At 39.2% G+C, this 16529-nt stretch overlaps 1 protein-coding gene across 8 annotated transcripts in view; it reads right to left on the bottom strand.

Annotated features, from left to right (window-relative positions):
- Nucleotides 1-8567, bottom strand: part of ARAP2 (ArfGAP with RhoGAP domain, ankyrin repeat and PH domain 2) — a 179812-nt gene extending 171245 nt beyond the window's left edge. For 2 of the 8 annotated variants that reach the window (XM_050791890.1, XM_050791887.1), the window contains exon 1: nucleotides 7707-7815. The gene's annotated coding sequence lies outside the window, so the exon portion shown is untranslated. The other 6 variants (XM_050791885.1, XM_050791884.1, XM_050791888.1 and 3 more) reach the window with 6 other exon arrangements.
- Between the last annotated feature and the right edge of the window lie 7962 nt (nucleotides 8568-16529).

Raw genomic sequence — 16529 nt, 5'->3', positions numbered from 1 at the left:
ACCCATTACTAGTGGAGCTTTGTCATCAATCTTCTAGTTGAACAAGGAAAGCAAAAAACTGAAAACCAAGGGTTACTTCATTAAACCATGATGTCATCAGACAACTTCTAGAATCCCCTTTGCCTGACTATATGTGACAGGATGGAAAACAGCATAGTACAATCGTATCAGTCATATGATCAATCCATTAAAACAAAAAGGGAGCATATCAATGAAAAATCAGAAACACATTCTTAGCAAAGTTAGAAACTTTGTGAGAAAATGGGCTTAATAGTAGTCAGAGGATCAATATAGATTTACAAATTGGGCTGCTAAATGAATAATGAAACTTTTCAACATTTTCAATACAAGTCTTATAGATCCCGATAACAATGAGAGCTGGTTGTATTCCAGAGCAGAGGTTCCCAATGGATTGGAACTATATCCCTTGACTAGATTCAGAGATACCTGAGAAAATGCTTTTACTGGTCTTAATGACTAAATGACGCCAGTAGACAGAAAAAGTGACTATGACATTCTGCGATAGTACCCAGGTAAAAAATTCAAGTATGATTTTTACTCCTTCAATTCTCTATAATTAATCAGTTCCCAATACGGTACCCAACACTATAGATGATAAAAGAGAAAAGTGTCCCTGCCTTCAAGTGTCCCTGTAATACACCACTTCAGTTTGATGAATGTCCATGTATGTGGCTAAACCTAGAAGTCTACATATATTTACATTTAACTGTCTAAGAGTTAAGAGGCAATGACAAATTAAGGAAGAACATCTTTGTAATTGCTATATACAGCAGTGGTAATATGGAATTGAGTTCATCAAAATTTATTGTTGTATCTGTCATTGTAGAAAGACAGCTCATGCAGGACTACAGTACAGCTGATATAATGCAACAATATGAAGCCAAAATCAAATAACAAATTATTATTTGCTAATAAACTTATTGTGGAGAAATCACTAATTCCTTGGAAAATTGGAAGTCTCCATATGGACAGCACGCTGAACTAACTAGTTGAGGGTACAGGTCTTCTAGAAGTCCATCTGATATGGTTTGTCCGCTCCAAATTTCACGTGGAAATGTGACCTCTGATGCTAGAAGTAGGTCTAGTAGGAGGGGACCTCTCAGTGGGAGGTCATGGGGGTAGATCCCTGATGAATGGTTTGTGTGGTCTTTATGGTAATGAGTGAGTTTTCTATGAGTTCATACAAGATCTACTTGTTCAAAAGAGCCTGGCACCTCCTCCTTCTCTTGTTCCTTCCTGGTATCCGATATGTTAGTTTCCCCTTTGCCTTCCACTATGATTGTAAGCTTCCTGAGGCCTCACCATAAGCTGAGTGGATGCCAGTTCCATACCTGTGCAGCCTACAGAACTGTGAGCCAAATAAATCTGTTTTCTTTATAAATTACCCAGTCTCAGGTATTCCTTTATAGCAATACAAATGGACCAATACACCGCCTTTGCTTCAGCACAAAATACAGAAATAGGTATTGTGTTATTTGCACACTGAGCGAACTACTATCAAGATAATCACTCCAAGTACTGACAAAGACATGTTCAATCTGACTCTTCCCCAGAACCATGTAGATGAGGAAGTATTTTAGAGAAAATATGCTTATGGTTGCATTCCTTCCTCTATCCCACAGTATAGAGCAGACTGCAAAAGGATAAAGGTCAGGCCTACTAACTTATTTTTCTATTCTGAGTGCTTAGCCCCCAGAAAAAGTATAAAATGGGTCATTTGGCATCTGTCTCCTCTGCCATCCATTCACCTACCTTGGTGTGGCAACACCAGCCCCATTAAACCCCTTACAGGAAGCCCAGTTCCCTCAATGTGGTCATCTCTTTTAATTGAGGTCACTCACAGGCTCTTACCTCCTCTGCCCCTGTTCTCTACCTCAATCACTACTCCTTTCCCATCCAACAAAACACATTCATCTTCTTTCGTTCTCCTTCAGAATTGCATTGCTAATAATAATAGCCAATAGTTGCGGAGTATTTGCAAACCATTTGTGTAGGATCTCATTTACTCCTCACAGCTGCAGGGAGGAAAATCCCATGCTGAATGTCATGCAATAGGTAAACAGTGGAAACACTACGTGTTTCTGAGAGTCAGACTCCACAACCTGTGCTGTAAACTGTAATGCCTCATAGTAGATATAAAGTTGATTTAATAGTAAAGAGGTAGCAAAGACTTAATAGTCTCCCTCTCCTTTGTCTAGCTATTCAGAAGCGCTTATATTCACACTAGGGAAATGCTGTTTAAATATACCATATCTTGCAAATTCAAGTTGTATACACCATTTAAGTTTGATATGTGTCCATGTACGTGGCTAAACCTGGAAGCCTACATTCATTTACATTTAATTGCCTGAGAGTTGACAGCCAATGACAAATTAAGGGAGAACATCTTTGTAATTGCTATATAAAGCAATGTAGAATTTCGTCTATTAAAATTTATTTTGCATCTATCACCGCAGAAAGACAGCTAACACAGGACCATAGTACAATTGATAGAGTGCAACAATATGAAGCCAAAATCAAATAACCAAATATGACCAAAATAAGTATTCACTGCCCACATGAAGTCAATGGTCACGGTAAAATAAACAAATACAAATACAAATCTGCTTGAGAAGAAAATAAAGTATTAAGGCCAGGCATGGTGGCTCACGCCTGTAATCCCAGCACACTTTGGGAGGCCCAGACGGGCGGATTACCTGAGGTCAGGAGTTTGAGACCAGCCTGGCCAACATGGTAAAATCCCATCTCTACTAAAAACACAAAAATTAGCTGGGCATGGTGGAACACGCCTGTAATCCCAGCTACTTAGGAGGCTGAGGCACGAGAATCGCTTGAACCCAGGGGGCAGAGGTTGCAGTGAGCCAATATCATGCCACTACAGGGACAGAGCAAGATGCTGTCTCAAGAAAAAAAGAAAAAAAGAAGCAGAAGAAAGAAGAAGAAAAAAGAAGAAGAAGAAAGTATTAATTTAAAAAAGATACCTGACTATGGTCTTAAAGGTTTAATATTAAATGCAGTGTAAAAGTAGATAAGGAGTGGAAGCAACCCAGATGTCTATGAATGGATGAATGGATAAAGAAAGTGTAGTATATACACAAAATGAAATACTAAAAAGCCTTAAAAAGGAGTGAAATACTGTCATATGCTACAATATAGATGAACCCCGAGGGTCATTATGCTAAGTGAAAAACCAGTCATAAAATAGACAAATATATGATTCCACTTACATTAGGTATCCACCATAGTCAAATTCATAGAAAGTAGAACTGTGGCTACCAGAGGGGGGAAGAGAGGTAAGGAGTTGTTTAACAAGCATAGAGTTTCAGTTCTACCAACTGGAAATGGCCTGGAGATCTGTTTCTCAGCAATGTAAATATACTTAGCGTTACTGAACTATATACTAAAAATGATTAAGATGGTAAATTTTATAGTATGTGTTCTTTTTACCCAGTAAAAAAGGAGATCAGAAGACAGACTAGAAGATTTGGGCCAGCGTCTCAACTCTTATTCAAACTGAAATCCCTGTACATCCCTGGACTTTTTTACTCTTGTTTGGGAGCCAATTCAAGTCTTCCAAGTATGGTAACACCACACTCATGAGGCTTCCCTGCCTATCCCATCCCTCCTCAATCCCTTATTAGTTCCGCCCAGGCAGTAAGTATAGATAGCACAATGCCGGAATTCCAATCCAGGCTTCCCCACTTTTTAACTATGTATCTTGATTAAGTTATTTAACTTCCTGAAGCTTGTTTTTCTCATTTATAAAACAAGGGTAATATACCCCATATCGTGTAGTATTTCTGTTAGAATTAAACAAGTCAAATATTTAAGATATATAAGACTATCTGACATGAGTTACAACTGCACCATAAATGTTGGCTATTATTAATTTACCCATTGTATACAATATTGCCTTTAATCATATTCATACCACTCTATTGCACTCGGTTTGAATGGAATTCTTCTGTCTGCGTAGTAATATTACATTCCTTTAAATTATCACTGTAAATCATTCTTCTAATAAATCCACAATGCACCTAACATGGCAGTTAACATAGTTTTATTAATGTAGTAATGTATAGATGTAGTTAGAGTTGTAAGAATTATGACAATTTCACCTGAAGACTTAACACCTGGGACACAAAGCACAGTGATTTACCAGGGATTCCAGCTCTGTCATGTGCTACCTGCGAGGCCTTGGGAGAATTCCTCTCTTTTCCTGAGCCTCACTGTTGTCATTTGTAAGCAGGGAAAGTAATAGCACCTACCTCACAGGGCTATTTTGAGGATGAAATGAGCCCATATGCATTAAGATCTTAGAACAGCGCCTGGTAAGCAACAAGCATTTAATTAGTGTCTTCTGGATGGAGAATAATGGAGATTTTAGCTGAAAATAGGTAGGCTCTAGGCAAAATCATTTTGTAGCTTGGATCAAGGAGTAAGGATTTTCTAAGCTGTGTTTTAATTATTTTACTTATAGTGCAATCTGAAAAACACAATAAAAAAAACTAAAACTTAATATTAATTTCCATCCAGTGAAAAGCACAAGTGCTAATTCCTTGACTTAGTAAAAGAACGTATCAGTAGCATAGGAGATACCTAGGTTTAGGTGTTCTGGATAATATCACAAAAGTTAAATGCCTGATAATCTCCTTAACTTCTGTAAGTCTTTTGTCTTTCAAGCTGTCCATCCAGATTTTAAGTTAATTCACTAGGATTTGAGAATTTTTTTTTAAATTCTAATGGAGAGATCCCTAAGGTAGAACCGTAATTCTTGGGATATCAGAGGATGATTTATTCTTCCAGAGTTTCTACAAAAGCAGAATTGTAAAACTTTTGTATAAATGTATACTCCACCATTTCTCTGAATGTATGTCATATTTTTAGACAAACAACCAGATGTTTCAGAATAGCCTACTGTGAGTGTTTCCTCTCTTTGCATTTATAAATAGTACCCTGACCTCTTTTCCAACTGAGTTTGAGGGTTTATTCCTATTGGTTTAGCAACTGTCAAAGTTTCTTTTTCTTACAAAAACAGGGTATTTCAGAAAACGTCTCCTACCTTACTGGTCCATTTTTTTTTTTTTTTACATGTATTCATTCAATATATATTAAGCAACACTACTCACTCCAAGATAAGTCAGGGAGATATTTGGCATTCAAGGTAACAGCATCTACTATCTGATTTGACAACAGTGCTAAGGGCTAAAAAGAAAGTGAAGATACAGTCTTCCCTCCAATAGTTTACAATCTAAAAGGGTAAATTAGACATGACTATAAGAAAAGGAAAATGGCATGTATATGACAATCAGTTCATTACTACTGAGTAAGTGCCAATAAAGAATACCAAAAACACCACAAAAAAAAACTTTTTGCAAAGAATTTGATATATTCCAAAAAAGCACTTAAATTTTAATAGTGAGAAAAATCCAATTTTATGACCTTAATTTCCACATGGTTTTATATTTTAGCATTGTTTTAAATACATACAGAAGTGGCCCCATCATCCTTCATGAGTTCTCAGGAACTCTAAAAAAAACCTCAAATCTGCTCCCCAAAAGGACTACTTCAACCCAAATGAGGCCTCCTTTCTTTTCTCTGCAGCATGGGTAAATAAGTAAGCTTGTGCTGAACAGAAACTGAAACAAAATTTCACAGGACAACTTTCTAACTAGAAGGGATCACGTGAGAATACCATTGAGTACTGTTTCATTTAAAGACAGAAACAAGTGAGCAAAATGGTTTAACTACCATTACATATTTAATCTGGCCAATACTTAGAAGTAATAACTAATATGATAAATTACAAGGTCCAGAACTTTGCAGAAACAATTAAGACAGCCTCTCATAGCCTCTAATCTCACATCCACCATATGTGGTCAAAGCTAAGACATATTTCCCAGATTATGAAGTTCTCTACCTAATTAATATTTCACCAAGAATTCCCAAAATTCTCACTACGTAGCATGTGCAAAGATTGTATCCAAGAAATGTATCGATAAATAAATGAGAGCAGGTGGAAATGTGTGCTAAAAAAAACTATTAAAGCAATGACTATCATTTATACTTAGCATTTGTATAGTCACTTTCACCAAACTTTCTCACAGTTGCAGGGAGGTAGGTTAGAAAGTAATAAAACAAAACAACAGCAACAAAAAAAAAACCTTCTCATATACCATGAAGTCTATAACTCAGAATCCTAACTAGACTTTAAAAACCTCATAGTTGCAATGCGTTAATGTAAAAGTTCTTCAGAAAACTGTAATTCATTATAATCTGAGTTCTATACTTACCCACAGTATCCAAGAATAGTTGGATCTGATAAGTATTATTGCATACCCATGAGCCTTACACTGCAAGGAGCTTGCAGTGATATTAGAAAAACAAGAATTTGTTTTTAAATGTACCATCAGCTTCTCCTTTTACAGACAAGCCACATAAAATCTGACAGGTTTACAGAGGAAGGAAAAAATACAAACACATGCACATCCATATAAATAAGTTTTAACAAGCTCTGTCACCCTCTAGGTATAATTTAATTTAAATAAATCTCTGAGTACTAACAAATCTATATAAAACCCTCTTCGTGTTAGGAACCACCTTAAATGTGTATGTGTTAAATATGTTTGGAAAGAAGCCAGGAAGATATTTGCACTTAACCCTAGCCTAGTTCCATGACCCACTTTTTTTTCTTCTTTAAACGTTGTTGGACAAAGAATGTCGTGAGCATTTTCTCTCAATATTTCTCCTATAAGTGTATGGAAGTCATCAATAAGAGTTTAAAGGTATTTCTCTCTTTTCCTTAAAAAAGTTAGCTTCCTTTTTAAAACACCCATAACTTCGTCTTCCAATTACTTATGGGCAAAGTTCCATGAGCCCGCGGGGGTGAAGAGTGCTTAAGTGCAGGGAAATCAATACTCAGCTTGTAAGTACAATACTATTATGGGTAATAACAATGACATCCTATTAAATGTACTTTTAAAAATAGCTTATTTTCAATACACTTCTTTTTTTTTTTTTTTTTTTTAACCGAAGGCTGCATTCTACTGAACAGCCTACTTCAAGGACAAGCTTGCAACAAAAAAAGAAAAGAAAAGAAAAGAATTTGCTATCAGGATACTTATCTTACAACAGCCTAAGATGTCATTATTCCACACAAACTAGCTTATTTTCTTGTATTTTCCTCTGATTATCAAAGGCTATATAATTCCACGAACCCTTTCCCCAAATCAAAATAACTCTAGATCACCTCAAGGTGGGAGAAGTGTTTAAGAAAACAAGCCAGAATTAGAGAAAATAAAACTTACTTTATTAAATAGGATGGACACCACTTCTCCCAGAGAACTGTCTCCAAAAGTAAACAAGAAAGATCAATCTGGTAAACTCACTGCATACAGGTTCCCGTGTAAGGTATCGGGTTCAGGCAGGTGGAGGCCAAATGATCGTAATTAAAGTTAATTAACAGGCCAGTCGTCTTAACGTGGATAACAAGCAGGGTGCAGGGCAGCACAGACACCCAGGCAAAGTCATGATCTCTACCGAGTAAATAATTTGGTGCCTGAAACTCACTACAGCTTCTTCTTCTTTGGAGATGGGGGAGAGGAATGGAGGGAGTGTCTAGCTGTCTACCCGGATCGTCACCCTCCCGGGTCAAATCCCAGAAGTGGAGTTCTTGGATCACTTACCGGCTTCTGGTTTCCTTTCAGACGCCCACACGCGAAATCCAAGGGGCGGACACCAGCGCCGAGCACTCTGCGCTCAGGAAATTTACCCGGTGAAGTGTCGAAAAGCCCCAACCCCTCCAGACAGGGTCCTCCCACCCCGGCGCTGGCCATCCCGGCCCAGCCCTCCCGAGGCCCTGGGTACTCGCCTTGCGCGCGGGTCGCGGAGTTCTAAAAGCGAGGTGAGGCGGCGCTGGGAAGCCCAGGGCCAGCGTCTCTCCTAGCCTTGGGCGCTCGGTCCTCGCCCCTCTGCCGGAGGCGCCAGGCCTCCTCCTTCCCGGTCCCCGCCGGCTGTCCGCAGCCGCCTCTGCTGCCTGGCGGCGGCCGCACGGGCGGCGCTGTTAGTGGGGCCGGCGCGTCGCGGCCGCCGCACCTGGAGGCGGGGAGCGCGGAGAGCGCGGGCCGCGGACCCGCGCTCAGCTCCGGAAACGCCGAGCCCGGCGCCCGCGCCTTGCTCAGGTGCTCCCGCGCCTCGCCTAGGCAGTCGCTTCCTCTCGGCCCGCGGGGGCGGGGAGCAGGCGACCCGCGCTGGGGAAGCCGGAGCTCAACGGCGGGGGCGGCCCAGCCGGCCGCCCTGGTTCCGCAGCATAGTTGGGCGACTGACTCAGACCGCCGCGATTTGGCCGCGCCTGGCACCCTCGCCCCCTGGCGCACCTTGGCCCGGAGGCGTCAGACCCAAGCTGCGGGGGCGCGCCCTGGAGCCCAGAGCGACAAGGGCATTACCCACCTTCCCGGGACGGAGATGCCCAGGACCTTGCGTTGGCTCCTCCTGGCCAGTGGGTTTGTCTGTGCGCACTCATGGGGGGTTGAATGTCAAATGGGCGGAACCTCGCCACGACTGATTATTAGTATTACTCTTCCAAGTACTTAAAGTGTTATCTCAGCGTTTCTCAAACTGAAGACTCATCTAGGGCACTAATTTCCCCAGGCTGCTTCTATGTAAATTTGTTCCTTCTTGCACCTGTGATGGTTAGATCCCAGAGGGGCATTTCCCCTTTGAGCTGGACTCTGACAAAGGAGGCAGCGAACGAAAATAGGGGATCCCAAGGAACCCTTGTAGACCTCCAAATATCTAAGAGTCCGTAAAACCCAGTTGTTTGCGAGTAAGTTCACAAACCAGCTACTTTTTTTTTTTTTTTTAATTATACTTTAAGTTCTAGGGTACATGTGCATAACGTGCAGGTTTGTTACATATGTATACTTGTGCCATGTTGCTGTGCTGCACCCATCAACTCGTCAGCACCCATCAACTCGTCATTTACATCAGGTATAACTCCCAATGCAATCCCTCCCCCCTCCCCCCTCCCCATGATAGGCCCCGGTGTGTGATATTCCCCTTCCGGAGTCCAAGTGATCTCATTGTTCAGTTCCCACCTATGAGTGAGAACATGCGGTGTTTGGTTTTCTGTTCTTGTGATAGTTTGCTAAGAATGATACAAACCAACTACTTTTTTTTTTTTTTTTTTTTTTTTTGAGACAGGGTCTCACTTTGTCACCCAGGCTGGAGTGTAGTGGCGCGATCTCTGCTCATTGGATCTCCTCCTCTGCGTCCAAGCTATCCTCCCACATCAGCCTTCCAAGTAGCTGGGATTACAGATGCGCACCATCAACCAAGGTAATTTTTTTTTTTTTCTTATTTTTAGTATAGACTGGGTTTCACCTTGTTACCCAGGCTGGTCTCAAACTCCTGACTTCAAGTGATTCACCTGTCTCGGCCTCCCAAAGTGCTGGGGATTACAGACCTGAGACGCTGCCCCCTACCAGCCTTTTTTTTTTTTTTTTTTTTTTTTTTTTTTTTTTTTTTAAATAAACATCTCCCACAGACTACCTGAAATTCTCTTCATTAAAAGGTGAAATGTATTTATCTTTCCCCTGTTCCTGTTGATGGAAGTGAAGCAATTAAGGAAAGTGCAGACCTTATTATGAAAATGAGATAATTGGTGAAGTGCCGAGAGAGGCTTCCCAGGAACCTGGGCCCTCAGGATTCTTCAGTCATCACCTTCACCCACACTACCTGCCCAAAAGCACCGTCTTTCCCTGGGGAGACTCTAAAGCAGCTCTGTCTTGCTAGAGATACCAAATATCCAGTTCCTTTTGAACTTAACACCTCATAGCCGACCTCATTTCCACCAGGAAAGTTTTATTGACATTTTCCAAACCACGGGAACTATTCCTTTGGATTTCTATAGCATTTATAGGAGGAATTTTATTTATGTGGCTCTTTTCTGGCTTCGTTTTACGGGTGTGTGTGTGTGTGTGTGTTTTCTTTTCCCCTTTTCCCTCTCCAAATTCTCACATACTTCTCATTTATTTATCTCTTTTTTTTGTTTGTTTTTGTTTTTGTTTTCAACTGAGTACCGCTGTGTTGCCCAGGCTGGAGCGTGGAGGACTGTGGTGCGATCTCAGCTCACTGAAGCCTCCGCCTTTTGGGTTCAAGCCATTCTCCTGCCTCAGCCTCCTGAGTAGCTAAGATTACAGCCATGTACCACCACGCCCAGCTAATTTTCATATTTTTAGTAGACGCAGGGTTTCACCATGTTGGCCAGGGTGGTCTGAAACTCCTGGCATCAAGTGATTCGCCTGCCTCTGCCTCCCGAAATGCTGAGATTACAGGCGTGAGCCACCACGCCTGGCTCTATTTTTATCATTGTAACCCATCTAAACAAGGTGGGTTATAAATAAATATTATTAGATCAGTTATGTCTGGGAGGTTCAAGCATTGCTTTGTCCTCAAGTTACTTTGCTTGCTAGATTTTATAAACTAATTGAGAAATTGTCTTTCTCCCTCTTCGCAAAAATATCTTAGTTCTTTGATTATTATTCACTCATTTATTGTTTAAAAATTATTAATCTCTGTTTGGCATTTTGAAAATACAGTGGTTACCAAATACAATGCAATCTCTGGATTTAGTGTTTTCTAAGGGGAAATAAAGGTAAATGCTACAAGGTACAACAATGACTTCATAATAGCCCTGGGAAACAAAGAAGAACAGTGCTCACTTATTGAATGTTTACATTAGTTATAAGATGTATTCTGGTTTAATGAATCTTAATATATGGAGGAAAATAAAGATGTCTGAGGAAATATGGCAAAAGCTACATTTCATTAATCGATCGATAGTCGCCAGACTCTAGCCAAATACCTAACATATATGCTGTGTATACACAACATGTGTGAGTTAAAATTCTTTTTTCAATTTTATAAATATAGGTTTAATTGAAACTTAAAGAAGTTAAGTAGTAAATAGTGAATATATTGAACACAGTTAGGCTATATTCTTAGGGTATAAATTTTTTATTTCGCAGCCTTCACAGTGAGGTATTGAGAGAGCAAAGTACACAGGGAAATTGGCTTAACAAGGATTAAGGTATGGGCCAAGCACAGTGGCTCACACCTGTAATCCCAGCAGTTTGGGAGGCAGAGGCGGGCAGATAACCTGAGGTTGGGAGTTGGAGACCACCCTGACCAACATGGTGAAACCCCATCTCTACTAAAAATACCAAAAAATTAACCAGGCATGGTGGTGCATGCCTGTAATCCCAGCTACCCAGGAGGCTGAGGCAGGAGAATACTTGAACCTGGGAGGTGGAGATTGCAGTGAGCCAAGATCTCACCATTGCACTCCAGCCTGGGCGACAAGAGCGAAACTCCATCTCAAAAAAAAAAAGTATGAAAATCTGTTTACTTTCAAGACCACTGGAACATATGTTCTCAGTAATTTTCATCTAGGCTGGAATGATTCCACAATGACCAGCTCCTGCCCATTTTTCCCAGAGTTTCAGTAAAAAAAAACAGGTAAAGATGTGTCTATGCTTATCTATGTATTTACTGTTGTGAACCCTTGTTCCCGAATGCACTCTACTTGTCAAGGAGACAATTTGAGATAGTGAAAATCTTCCATCTCTCCTCTTCCTCCTCACTCTCTTCTCTCCTCTCTCCCTCCTTTTCCTCCTCCTAGTTTTTCGTACAACATGATGGCTAATACCCATTGAGCACTATGTGCCAATTGCTATTCCAGGCATTTTACTTACAAGAGTTCATTTAAGTATCTCAACAGTTTCTTGGTGAGATGTTGTTATCTCCTTGATAAGAAAACCTAAGAGAGAAAAATTGAGTGTTTTACACAAATCAAACAATTAGGACTGTAGGGGAGGCAGAATTCCAACCCAGTCTTCTCCAGGATCCATTCTGCACTGTTTTGTCTCTTGGAAAAAGTAGAAGGCTTGGAAAAGGCTGCATTCAAAATGGAACCAGTATAGGTTGCAGCATTTTTTTGAGCAATTTCATTAACTTACCTGAGCCTCGGTTTCCCCATAAGTAAACTGAGAATAATAATACTATGAGAATTTAATATGATTATATATCTACAGCACCTAAAAAATAGTAACCACTCAATGCATTTAGTTTTAGTTTATTTTCTCAAATTATTCTTCAAGATTTGATTCAAATCCTACCTCCTTCTCAAGACTTTCCAAATTTCTGATAGTCAGAATTATTTACACAACAGAATTTAAAATAATCTTTCCCTTTTTTCTAAAAGAAAATCCAGCATTGCTTTTGCCAAATATGAAAATTAGGTATATAGATAAAATAAGCAAATGTCTACTTATTTAATTTATCAATTTACATGATTTTCTATAGAAGTAAAATTATATTTTAAAATATACTGCTTTTTCCACTTATATTTTATGAAATATTTTGATTCACATTTTCAAATTTTAACGTTCAACGACTTCAACACTATGGGCTTTTTTTTTTTTTTTTTTTTTTTTTTTCTGAGACATAGTCTCATCACTCTGTCACCCAGACTGGAATGTAGTAGTGCAATCTCGGCTCTCTGCAACCTTCACCTCCCAGATTCAAGTGATTCTCCTTCCTCAGCCTCCTGAGTAGCTGGGATTACAGGTATGCCCTGCCATGCCCAGCTAGTTTTGTATTTTTAGTAGAGACAAGGTTTCTCCAGGTTGACCAAGTTGGTCTCAAACCCCTGGCCTAAAGTGATTTGCCCACCTCAACCTCCCAAAGTGCTGGATTACAGGCATGAGCCACCGAGCCTGGCCACTACAGACATGTTTATGATATATTTTTTTCCTTGCCTTTCTATATTCCATCTCAGCCCTATCCTTCAGCCCTGCTCCCTGGGATTCACTCCCTAGTAAAGTGCTCACATACAGGTTTTTGTCTCAGGCTGTATTTTCTGGGGAACTTTGGCTTAGGCGTTTTTCTTCATGTCTTCATATTTATTTGTGCAGTAGCTTATTCTCTGCTTTAGGTACAAGCTTTCTTTTAAGCCTGGAAAAAGGTAAATTCTTTTTTAAAGTTTTTTTTTTGTTTTTTTTTTTTTTTTTGGTTTCCTTTTTTGAGACGGAGTCTTGCTGTGTCGCCCAGACTGGAGTTCAGTGGCGCAATCTGGGCTCACTGCAAGCTCCACCTCCCGGGTTCACGCCATTGTCCTGCCTCAACCTCCCGAGTAGCTGGGACTACAGGTGCCTGCCACCACACCTTGCTAATTTTTTGTATATTTTTAGTAGAGACTGGGTTTCACCATGTTAGCCAGGATGGTCTCCATCTCCTGACCTCGTGATCTGCCCGCCTCAGCCTCCCAAAGTGCTGGGATTACAGGCGTGAGCCACTGTGCCCGGCCTAAAGTTTTCATTGACAAATAAAAATGTATATATTTATCAAGGACAACATGTTTTGAATATGTTTATGTTGTAGAATGGGTAAAACTAGATCGTTAACATATGCTCTACCTTACATTCTTTGTGGTAAGAACCCTTAAAATCTACTTTCTCAGGGATTTTTGAGAATACAATACATTGTTATTAACTTTGATCACCCTATTGTATGCTAGATCTCTTGAACTTATTTCTTCTATCTGACTGAAATTTCGTATCCTTTCGCCAGTATCACTCCCAACTCCCCCGTTTCCCAGCCGGGTAAGTACCATTCCACTCTCCAATAAATTCAGCTTTTTTAGATTACATGTGTAAGTGAGATAACACAGTATTTGTCTTTCTGTGCCTTGTTTATTTCACTTACCATAATTCCCACTAGGTTCATTTACATTGTCACAAATGACATGATTTTCCTCTTTTTTAAGGCTGAATAGTATTCTGTTGTGAATACATGCCACATTGTTTTTATCCATTGATTCATTGATAGACACAAGTTGATTCCATATCTTAGATATTGTGACCAGTGCAGCAATAAACATGAGAGTGCAGATACCTCTTCAACCTCAGGAATTTAGTACTTTGCCATTCAGATTAATGTACAATAATGGGAGGAAATATAGAAATAATACATATGTTATGACACATATATTTTTGTACCAGGCATTGTGACACATTATTAGCTTTGTAAATTCTCTCAACGGGGCTAGGAGGTAAGTAATATCAGTATCTCCCTTTTAGCCAATGATGAAACTGAAAGGTTATCCAAGAACTCACAAGCAGTAAATAATCAGATGTTGAACAGAGATAATGTGAATTCAAAGTACATGCATTAAGTATTACACTGTGATGCCTCAGAGAAGGCTTTTTTAACATTTTGATAATAAGGACCTTTTGTTTTGAGGCATTATTTATTTGGGAGAAATGATGTATCTTATATTCAGGAATTTATAATACTCTCTCCTGATTCTCCTGCTGCCCTTTGATTTTTTACCTCTATTGAATACTCTTGTCAGTCAGTCTTGCATTCTGCACACTTGGAATACTTATTTATTTATTTTATTTTATTTATTTATTTATTTATTTATTTTTTGAGACAGAGTTTCGCTCTTGTCATCCAGGCTAGAGTATAATGGCGCAATCTCAGCTCACTGCAACCTCTGCCTCCCGGGTTCAAGTGATTCTCCTGCCTCAGCCTCCCGAGTAGTTGGGATTACAGGTGCCTGCAACCACACCCAGCCAATTTTTGTACTTTTAGTAGAGACGTGGTTTCACCATGTAAGCCAGGCTGGTCTCAAACTCCTGGCCTCAAGTGATTCTCCTGCCTCGACTTCCCAAAGTGTTAGGATTACAGGCATGAGTCACCATGGCCGGCCTGGAATATTTTTATTACTATTTGAATTCCCTGAAGTACCCAACCTAGAGCTTTAGGTAAATGTTTGTTTTTATCAAATCTGAAATGTTTATATTCATTATGTTGTCTCCTTTCAGTTCTTTGTTACAAGCTGTGAGTTACTATGAAAGTTTTATTCATTCTTTCTCAAAGCAAGAGAGCAGTTTAGTGGATGGCACTGCAGGTTACCCTAGACAAAGGGGCAGTGAAAAATATTCAGTCAATTCAATTGTTGACCAAAAATTGATGGTGTTGTGGAAATAATTTATTTTTAAACATAAGATTTAAAAAATTTTTAAAGTTTAAAGGAAAGTTAACAAAAGTTTTCCTATAAAATTAATATTTCAGAAACTCATTTAAGCACTATAGATGAGAGTATTTCATTAATACTAATATGTGTATTTTTACACTTCTTCTGAAAGAGGAATTCATCTTAAAATGAATTACTGTTGGCCAGGTGGCAGTCACAACATAATTGTCACTGCCTACATGCTCCTGAACTTGATCATAAGTGTTTTATATTGTCATCACTTCATTTGAATTATTTGCATTACTGCATATGTTGAGTTCATGATTCAAAATTATCTTCAAAAAAATTGCACTGGGTTACTGCAGAAAGACAAGGAAACAGAGTAGTGTGATTTTATGTGATATTTGATAAAAATCTATGTCTAAAAAAGTCTCAAAGAGCATTTTTGTAGATATACAGTATATAAAAATTCTATTTATTTTAATATTAAATTTAAAATTTGCATTTTAAATTTGTTGACATCCAGTAGTTTCTGCCACTGCTAACCTAAAAATCTAGTTTTATTTTTCTATGGAAAAATGTTTCTAAGAAAAATCATTGCATGGGAGAAAATATTTGCAAATTATGCATCTGACAAAGGTCTCATATCCAGAATCTATAAAGAACTTAAGCAATTCAAGAAGCAAAACACATATAACACCATTAAAAAGTGGGCAAAGGACATGAATAGACATTTCTCAAAACAAGACATAGAAGTGGCCAACAAAAATAAGAAAAAAAATGCTCAACCTCACTAATCACCAAAAATGAAATACAAATGAAAATCAGAAATGCAAATGAAAACCGTAAGATACAACCTCACACCAGTCAGAGTGGCTATTATTATTAAAATGTCAAAAAATAAATGATGTTGGTGAAGCTGCAGAGAAAAGGGAATGGTTATGCACTGTTGGTGGGAGTGTGAATTTGTTCAGCCACTGTGAAGAGAAGTTTGGAAATTTCTCAAAGAACTAAGTTGAACTACCATTCAAACCACCAATCCCTTTAATTGGCATATACCCAAAGTAAAATAAATCATTCTACCAAAAAGATGCACGTACTCATGTATTCATCTCATCATTATTCGCAATAGCACAGACGTGGAATCAATTTAGATGCCCATCAAGAGTGGATGGATAAAGAAAATGTGGTACATATACAAGATAGAATACTATGCAGCAATAAAAAAGAACAAAATAATGTCTTTTGCAGCAACATGAGCACAGTTAGAGGTCGTTACCCTAAGTGAGTTCACTCATAAACAGAAAACCAAATATTGCATGTTCTCACAAGTGGAAACTAAGCACGGGGTACCTGCGGACGTAAAGATGACAGCAGTAGTCACTGGAGACTTCTAGATTGGGAGAAAGGAGTAGGGGGTAAGGGCTACAAAATGACCTATTGGGTACTACGCTAACCACTTGGTGAT

The sequence above is a fragment of the Macaca thibetana genome, chromosome 5, assembly GCF_024542745.1.
Source record: "Macaca thibetana thibetana isolate TM-01 chromosome 5, ASM2454274v1, whole genome shotgun sequence".
Classification (NCBI taxonomy): Eukaryota; Metazoa; Chordata; class Mammalia; order Primates; family Cercopithecidae; genus Macaca; species Macaca thibetana.
This window is presented reverse-complemented; position numbering and strand designations above follow the sequence as displayed.